This window comes from Hemibagrus wyckioides, linkage group LG07, assembly GCF_019097595.1.
Source record: "Hemibagrus wyckioides isolate EC202008001 linkage group LG07, SWU_Hwy_1.0, whole genome shotgun sequence".
NCBI lineage: Eukaryota > Metazoa > Chordata > Actinopteri > Siluriformes > Bagridae > Hemibagrus > Hemibagrus wyckioides.
The window spans coordinates 8,614,946-8,624,476 of NC_080716.1; the positions used below are offsets into that span (position 1 = coordinate 8,614,946).

Genomic DNA, 9,531 nt, shown 5'->3' on the forward strand with positions numbered 1-9,531 from the left:
ATTCACGCCCTCGCTCATACCTAATAGCGATTTGTTTCAGCCTATCCACCTACTGGCGTGTCTTTTGCAGGTGAGAGGAAACCGGAGAACACCGAGTGTACACGCACGGGGACTCCGGACAGACTGCAAACTGGTGACCCTGCAGCTGAGAGGTGGGACCTCTTTTAAGTCTTTTGAGACAGTCTATGCAGACATTCTGTTTCATTCATCCCGCCTGTCCGTGTCTCCCTGGTGGTCTAGTGGCTAGGATTCGGCGCTCTCACCGCCGCGGCGCGGGTTCGATTCCCGGTCAGGGAAGCAAACTGTTTTTCGAGCTAGCGGCTGCGAGAAAACGCTTCACTGAAACGGCGCGCTTCCCGGCGGCTGGTAAAAGCTGTCCTTCGAGCCGGATTTGAACCAGCGACCTAAGGATGTCCATTTATAAGCACCTACAGTCCTCCGCTCTACCAGCTGAGCTATCGAAGGGCGGGTGCAGGGACACCTTTGGGCAGCGACCTGGCAAACAGGACCCCTGGCGATTTTGTCTGTTACGAGCCACGTAGTGCAGCGGAACAGAAACAGTGGAACAGAATTAGCGTAGCTGCTGTTCATAATATTAGCAGCACTAGATGATAGACACAGTCAAGTGGCTTTTACAAGGGCTTTTGCTCACAGAAAATACAGTTGTGTTCAAAATAATAACAGTCCAACATCACTAACCAGATCAATCACTGGTTTTGCTTAAAATTATATTTCTTCATGGCAAATATTTTACTAGTAGGTGTAGTAGAGCAATAGAAAACCAACAGACCCAACAGTAATGACATGCATGTTGCTTATTCTGTGTAATTGAATCATTAATTGAAAAGGGTGTGTTCAATATAATAGCAGTGTGGAGTTCAATTAGAGAGGTAAATTAGTCTGTGAAAAAAACTGGTGTCAAACATGTGTCCCTTATTTAAGGACGAAGGCAGCAAATGTTGTACTGTGCATTTCTCTCTGAAAATCAGAGTAAAATGGGTCGTTCCAGACATTGTTCAGAAGGACAGCGTACTTTGATTAAAAAGTTGATTAGAGAGGGGAAAACATATAAAAAAGTGCAGAAAATGATAGCCTGCTCAGCTACAATGATATCAAATGCTTTAAAATGGCAAATAAAACCAGAAAGTCGTGAAAGAAAATGGAAAACTACCATTCAAATGGATCGAAGAATAGCCAAAATGGCAAAGACTCAGCCAATGATCAGCTCCAGGGTGATCAAAGAAAGTCTAAAGTTACCTGTGAGTACTGTAACAATTAGAAGACGTCTATGTGAAGCCAAGTTATCGGCAAGAAGCGCCTGCAAAGTCCCACTGTTGAAAAAATGACACGTGCTGAAGAGGTTACAATTTGCCAAAGAACACACTGACCGACCTAAAGAGAAATGACACAATATTTTCTGGACTGATGAAAGCAAGATCATTCTTTTTGGGTCTAGGGGCCACAGACAGTTCGTCAGACGACCCCCAAACACTGAATTCAAGCCACAGTACACTGTGAAGGCAGTGAAGCATGGTGCTGCAGGCATCATGATATGGGAATGTTTCTCATACTATGGTGTTGGGCCTATTTATTGCATTCCAGGGATCATGGATCAGTTTGAGTACATTAAAATAATTAAAGACGTCATGTTGCCTTATGATGAAGAGGAAATGCCCTTGAAATGGATGTTTCAACAAGACAATGACCCCACACACACCAGTAAGTGAGCAGCATCTTGCTTCCAGACCTACAAGATTAAAGTTATGGAGTGGCCAGCCCAGTCCCTGGACCTTGATCCAATAGAAAACTTGTGGGGTGAAATCAAAAATGCTGTTTCTGAGGCAAAACCAAGAACTGCAGAGGAATTGTGGTGTGTAGTGCAAGTCGTTCTGGGCTGGAATAGGTTAAGTCCTACTCCATGCAACACAGATGCGAAGCAGTTCTCAGAAATAGTGGTTATACTAACTAAATATTAGTTCAGTGATTCACAAGAAAGCTAAATCTTCAAGCATTTTTCAGTTTATACTGTAAACATTTGACTTTGTAAAGAAACATGCAGACACTGCTATTTATTTTGAACAGCCTAATATTCTTTTTTCTTCACGTAATAACAAATTTGATCAATTTTTCTTCATGTTTTGATTTAGAATTGAATGTGCAGTTTTCCCAATGCATTTGCATGTATTGAAATTTTGAACTTTACTCTTTTTAACACACTGCTATTATTTTGAACACAACTGTATATCCCCAAATCAAACTAAATATAATGGGGTCTGTTTGGTATCAATGGCTCCACTTTTGGCAGCAGAAAATCCAGCTGAATGATGATGGGCCATTTAACAAGCATACCTGAATATAACGCGTCTTCTAGACTTTCAGCTGAAACTGAATTGTTAACTTAGCAGTTGTGAACAATGAATATTTGTTAAACAGACTTCATACAGAATACCAGAGTAAAACAGATTTTTACAAAATACCTAACACCTGCTCCCTTTTCACTAATAACAACAACAACAACAACAACAACAATAATAATAATAATAATAATAATAATAATAATAATAATAATAACATAAAACAGTAGCAGGCAATGTACAAATGAAAAATATATGTTGATTATCTAAAAATGTTCTCATTCAGCCCCGTACCCAAAATATATAAATAAAACAATTTCATTATTTAACAAAGTACAAAGAGACTACAGTCTAAACGCAAATGTTTCAAATCGTTATCATGTGGTTACACAATCGAGGAATTGCTTATGTACAAAAAAACTGCACTTATTTCAGTGCTTAACAAGAGAAAGATCAAGATCAAGTGCATAGAGTATTATGAACCCATAGCAAGAGTTTCTTCTGAAACTGAAAGCAGAACAAATGTGAAAGTGTTTTTTCAGAAGTGAAGAAAGGAAAAGTTATTTGAAATTAGCATCGTCTGAGAAAATATCTACAAAATCTTGTACCACTTTGTAGCAGAAGTCATACTGTTCCTGAAAGAATGAAAAAACATAATTGTTTACATGTTAGTACACTATCACATATTGATAAGAAGTATTAAACTAACAGTGACAGGACCTAGTTATTTTTCCACAAATCAGGCACTTGTGTGTAAAAGATTCTTACCACAGTTTGGACCATGTGTGGTCTCTGAGTGCGTAAACTCTTCACGTCCAGTAAGCCCTCGGCTTTAACCCGCTCCAAAATGTTACTGAGGACAATGAACGTTCAAGTCAGGCTTGCAGCAGCACTGATTAAAACCAAAACACATGTGGTAACTATTGTGTATAAAACAGCAATATAAAACAGTGAAAGTGTGATTATATATTGACACACAATAATAGTGTTGCAAATAATTGGATTGTTTCCTCAATCAGTCCTATGCCAAGCCAGCAAGGATTCTTGTTCACTTCAATTCTGAGCTTTAATCATCAGTTTGCAGCTTGAGTGTGTGAGTGGGTGTGTATGTGTACCTGCAGTGCACCACTATAGGGGGGTTGCCAGATTGCTGTTGTTGTTTCTGCACTGCAGCAATCAGATCAATCATTCCTTTTCCGTCCGATGAGATTCCAATCTCTGGCCAACCATGGAAATGAAAATGTCTGACCAGACGAGACTGCTTCTCCTAAAAACACATATAATATTTACTGTATGTAATGTGTGTATATAATGAAACATTTTATTCTGATCTTACAGCATGACAATATTCATATCTACAGGGCATGAGGGATCACTGAGTGGTTTAATGAGTATAAAAATGATGTAAATTATATGCTCTGGCCTTCTCTGTGACTACTGGAGATTCTGATATTCACATCAGCAGCCAACAGCCAGTGTTCCATCCAGCATCATCTCTACTCAAAATATAGCCTGAGTTTGATACCATTTCCCTTTCAAACAGCTCACTATCAAGCATTTGAAGCAGATATACACATTACTGGACAGTAAATACTGAACATTACAGCAAGGCTTACACGTATTTATCCCTTAGCGATTTTTTCTGTCCTATAAAATGTCATAGTAACTGAGCTGGTAATGTCCGTCTGGTTACAGTAACTGACAACTGTGAACGTCTCACAAGAATAATAAACATGCAGCGTTATCCAAAAACAATCTCTATGCACATGACAAATATTTCAGTATAAACTTAATGTGTTTCAGGGTGGAGTGTTCTGTTAAACACATATACACTGGCTTGTTTTGTTTCCTTACTGGTTGTTCTCTGGGTTCCTGAACCATACATATTGTAACACAACTTATTAAACCAGTGCCACATGTTGGATTGCTGTTTTTGTTTTTTCAACATGGCACTGTATGTAACATGGTATGTGGTAAAATGGTTCATTTTCCTGAGCCTAAGTGTTAGTATACTAAGAGTTAGCACTAAACCACAAGTTGAAGTGTTTGCCTCAAAAAGTATCATCCATTTTTTTTGCATTAATGCTACCAATCCCATTTCTGACAATACTGATACTGAACTCTGAGTATCAGCCACTAGCTGATCCAGTACAGACATCCTCACAGCAACAGTCACTACCTTCTGTAGCTGTTATGCCAGAAATCACAGATGTTGTGCATCAAGCTGCAGTTTAACACAATTTGTGCTCCTGTGCAAAAGCACTGCTGTGCCAGTCTACATCCAGGTGCATTCTAGCCACATGGATTAGACTGAACACATCGAATTTTACTGCAGTCATTTTGTTCTGTACACTTCCTCATAATCATGTGCAAGAACATCTAGTTGTATTCATAAATGTTTCAGCCTACCGTTTGGACACTTTCTTCGACTTCTTCACTTTTATTTCTTCTCCTTCTGCTGCTCAGCTGCAGGACAAAATAGCCTCCAAAAGTACTGTCTACCAACTAAAGAAATAATGCCTGATCTATTCAAAGTTGGGAAACTACCAGAAGAATTTTAGATCTTACCTTGATCATCTGGCAATGATGGTGGTCTAAACAGAAACAACAAGAATACACAATTATGCAAATGAATGTGAAGTGTGTGTGTGTGTGTGTGTGTGTGTGTATACATAAACAGATCCCGCATAACATTATGAGCAGTGACAGGTGAAATGAATAACACTGATGATCTCTTCATCATGGCACCTGTTAGTGGGTGGGATATATTAGAGGCAACAAGTGAACATTTTGTCCTCAAAGTTGATGTTAGAAGCAGGAAAAATGGGCAAGTGTAAGGATTTGAGCGAGTTTGACAAGGGCCAAATTGTGGTGGCTAGATGACTGGATCAGAGTATCTCCAAAACTGCAGCTCTTGAGGGGTGTTCCCGGTCTGCAGTGGTCAGCATCTATCAAAAGTGGTCCAAGGAAGGAACAGTGGTGAAATGGCGACAAGCCATGGGCGGCCAAGGCTCATTGATGCACGTGGGGAGTGAAGACTGGCCCGTGTGATCCAATCCAACAGACGAGCTACTGTTGCTCAAATTGCTGAAGAAATTAATGTTGGTTCTGACAGAAAGGTGTCAGAGTGCACAGTGCATGATGGGTCAGGGCTGTTTTAACAGCAAAAGGGGGACCAACACAATATTAGGCAAGTGGTCATAATGTTATGCCTGGTTGGTGTATGTTAGTATAAAAACATCACTTACTTCTGGACCACTGTCTCAAATTCTTCTACAAGAGCTTCTGGTAAAAGTCTGCTTCTCTTCAAAGCATTAAACAATACATGAGTAATAATTAGAGCTTAGAAACATTAGGCAATTACAAAGACTTTAAAACATTTGCATTGCTTAAATATGAAAGTTTACTATGCAAAGGTTTGTACCTTTTGTTCTTGGAAAAGTAACTGTCTTTTTCGCCTCTTCTCCTTCAGTAACTCTTTCTCCCTGATAAACAAAGTATAATTACTACACAGTATAAAAAATGTATAAATATAAATACTTCCTGTATGGGGCATGTTATACACAATGCTCTCATGTAAATCAGTTCATCCTCTAACTGTATGAAACTCTGACACAGAAATGTTTACCTATTATGGACATAAACAACAGAACAGGGCTGACTTTAACATTAAAAAAAGAAATCTGTAAGAAGCTTGTAATTTCTCAGACACTCATGATCCCCATGTTTCTCTCAGCAATGTATGACAAGCAGACTCTGGATGCTAGTTTAATGTTAATTATATTAATGTCTTTATGAAAACCGCTGAAATGACGAGCAGCCAGAAAATGAGTAAGTAAATGAACAAAAATGAACCTGGCATACAACCGATTAGATTTTCTTCATTTTCAGCCCAAAAACTCAACTCTCTCAGTAACTAGTGAGAGCATATTAACAGCAGTAATCACACAGTGACACCTAGTGGTCAATCCAGGAAGCATTTTCCATTGCGATAATAATATTTAGTTCAGGATACCACAAAACCGACATGGACAATGTTCATAAGATAAATGCTTGAAGGTGCTGCAGACAGAAGCTGAAAAATAAAATAAAATAAATAAATTGTGTATCATGTAACTTTCCAGAAGAAGTTTGTAAAAGCAATCACTCACACCGATACAGCTCTTTAACTGTAAACTAAACTGCACACGATCCCTCTGAACATCAACTACTCAAAGAAATAAGTAACTAAACAAATGAGCATAAAAAAAATACAAATTCATCATTTATTCATAAAAAGAAAAAATTTTTAATAATCAAAAATGTCACTAGTGATAGTGTTTGACATTGTATATTATTTCCTAATTATGTAATAAATATCAATAATAATGAAGTTTATCTGTGTTTAATTAATTTAATCAAAACTTTTTATCAGATTTTAATTGTGAATTGTGATTTTGTTTCTGAAGTAGATGAGGAAACCAAGACTCAGGCTGTTGCTGAGGAAAGTAGCATCAAAGAAAAGGAAAGGAAGTAAAGGCCCAGGAGAGGGACATGAGGAGGAGGAAAGAAGAAAGTCCAGGTCAACAAAGCAGGTATGAATATTCTCTCTGAACTTCAGGACCAGTTTCAACACACCGACTGGAGCATGTTTGCCACTCAGGCGACCTGTGGTTCCCACTTGGATATTGAAGGCTACGCTTCCTCTGTACTGGATTACATTAACACCATGACAGACAGGGTCACCACCCAGAAACAGATCACCATGTACCCAAATCAGAAGCCTTGGATTAACAAAGAGGTTCGCCTCTTACTGAAGGCGCGCAACACCGCCTTTAGATTTGGTGATGCACAGGCCTACAGTACAGCCAGGGCCAATTTGAGGCGGGGCATTAAGATGGCCAAGTACTACTACAAGCTGAGTATTGAAGAACACTTCTCCAACTCCAATCCCCAGCAGATGTGGCAGGGCATTCAGGCTATTAGCAACTACAAGCCCATCAACCCTTTACCCTACTGATATCTCCTTTCTGAATGAGTTAAGCAACTTCTATGCTCGCTTTGAAAGGGATAATCTGGAGCCAGCAATCAAAATCGAGCTCCCGGCAGACTTCCAGCCACTCACACTCTCCACTAATGATGTCAGTGGAGTACTAAGCAGGATCAATGCATGGAAAGCTGCAGGGCCTGACGGTATCCCCAGACGTGTCCTCAGAGCACGTGCTGGGGAGCTGGCGGGGGTCCTTCGGACTTATTCACCCTGTCTCTAGCTATTGTGCCCACCTGCCTTAAGACCACCTCCATTGTGCCGGTACCAAAAAACTCCACTGCATCCTGCCTGAATGACTACCGCCCAGTAGCGCTCACACCCATCATCACTAAATGCTTTGAGCGGCTGGTCCTGGCACACCTCAAAACCTGTCTTCCTGCCACCCTTGACCCTCATCAATTTGCTTACCTTCAGAACAGGAGCACGGAGTATCCACAGCGCTGCACTCAGTACTCTCTCACGTGGACAATAAAGACAGAATGCTTTTCCTGGACTTTAGTTCAGCGTTTAACACTGTCATCCCTTCCAAGTTAGTCACCAAACTTGGAGACCTGGGCATCAATGCATCACTATGCAACTGGCTCCTGGACTTTCTGACCAACAGGCCCCAGCATGTTCGGATGGATTGCCAATGCTCTTCCACCCTCATCCTTGGCACTGGAGTACTTCAAGGCTGTGTGCTGTGTGGTGCGCTGACAACAACCTGCTGCTCAACACTGCAAAGACCAAGGAGCTCACAGTGGACTTCAGGAATGAGAAAGGTGACACACACGCACCCATTCATATCAATGGAGAGGTGGTGGACCGTGACACCACAGCTTCAAATCCACATCCACATCTCCGAGCTACCAACAGCTCCAGTCTGGTCAAGAAGGCTCACCAGTGCCTCTTCTTCCTGAGGGCTCTGAGGAAGAACCATCTCTCTTCAGACATCCTGGTGAACTTCTACCGTTGCACCATCGAGAGCATCCTGACTGGCTGTATCACTGTCTGGTATGGTAACTGCACTGTGTTAGCTCGGAAAGCGCTGCAGAGGGTGGTGAAACTGCCCAACGCATCATAGGAGTTCCACTTCCTAAGATCGAGGACACTTACAGGAAGCGTTGTCTCAGCAGAGCACGCAAACTCATAAAGGACTTCTCTCACCCTGCCAATAGGCTCTTTGCCCTCCTGCCTTCTGGGAGGCGCTACAGGAGCCTCCAGACCAAGACAAGCAGGTTTAGGAACAGCTTTTTCCCCATAGCTGTTTCTTTGCTGAACTCCGCCTCCACGCGATCACACAGACACTGACTGAACACATTATTATCAGGGTATATAACCTTTTTCTGTACATAACCCTTTCTGTATACAGTTTACATACACAAATATTTACCATGGTAAACAATATCTTCCTCACGGCATACATCTAAATCATTGCATTCATTGTACATACCTCCTTCTCTGAATACTGTTTACATATTTAATTGTTTTCATGGTATACAATACATTCTTTATTGCACCACCTATAATCATTTGCTCATTTGCACTCATTGAATTTACCTCCCTCTGTATACTGTATATATATGCAAATTATTTATATATTTTTATATATTGTTTATATATGCAAATTATTTATTTGTTTATATACTGATTATATATGCTAATTATTTGCACTGCGAGAATGCACTTCTGGTTAGATGCTAACTGTATTTCATTGCCTTGTACCCACATGTGCAGTGACAATAAAGTTGAATCGAATCAAATCGAATCGAATCGAATCGAATCGAATCGAATCGAATCTAATCGAATCGAATCTAATCTAATCTAATCTAATCTAATCTAATCTAATCTAATCTAATCTAATCTAATCTAATCTTAATATCATGTCATGATGTCGGTAATGTACCTGGAGATCTGCTGATATTAAATTAATGAGGAATTGAAGTGCAACATTTTATATGTGTCAGTGAATACAATCTAAACATTACACCACATTTAAAATGCTAATTTTTTTAGAAGTGGATGAGGCTGAAAACATGGTTCAGGAAGAAGCTGAGGCTGAAGCTGTAGAAAGCAAGCCAGGCGATGCTCAACCAGAGAGCAGAAAATAAAGAAATTACCTGTCAACCAGGAAACAGCTTTTATATTAAACATCTGAAGATAAATTCT

General features: G+C 40.1%; 2 non-coding genes across 2 annotated transcripts; one reads left to right on the forward strand and one right to left on the reverse strand.

Moving 5' to 3' along the window:
* Positions 1 to 225: 225 nt before the first annotated feature.
* Positions 226 to 297, forward strand: trnae-cuc (transfer RNA glutamic acid (anticodon CUC)). The gene has a single exon. It is a non-coding gene; the product is annotated as a tRNA-Glu (tRNA).
* A 79-nt stretch (positions 298 to 376) lies between these two features.
* On the reverse strand, positions 377 to 465 carry trnay-gua (transfer RNA tyrosine (anticodon GUA)). The gene is given in 2 exon segments: positions 377 to 412; positions 429 to 465. It is a non-coding gene; the product is annotated as a tRNA-Tyr (tRNA).
* Between the last annotated feature and the right edge of the window lie 9,066 nt (positions 466 to 9,531).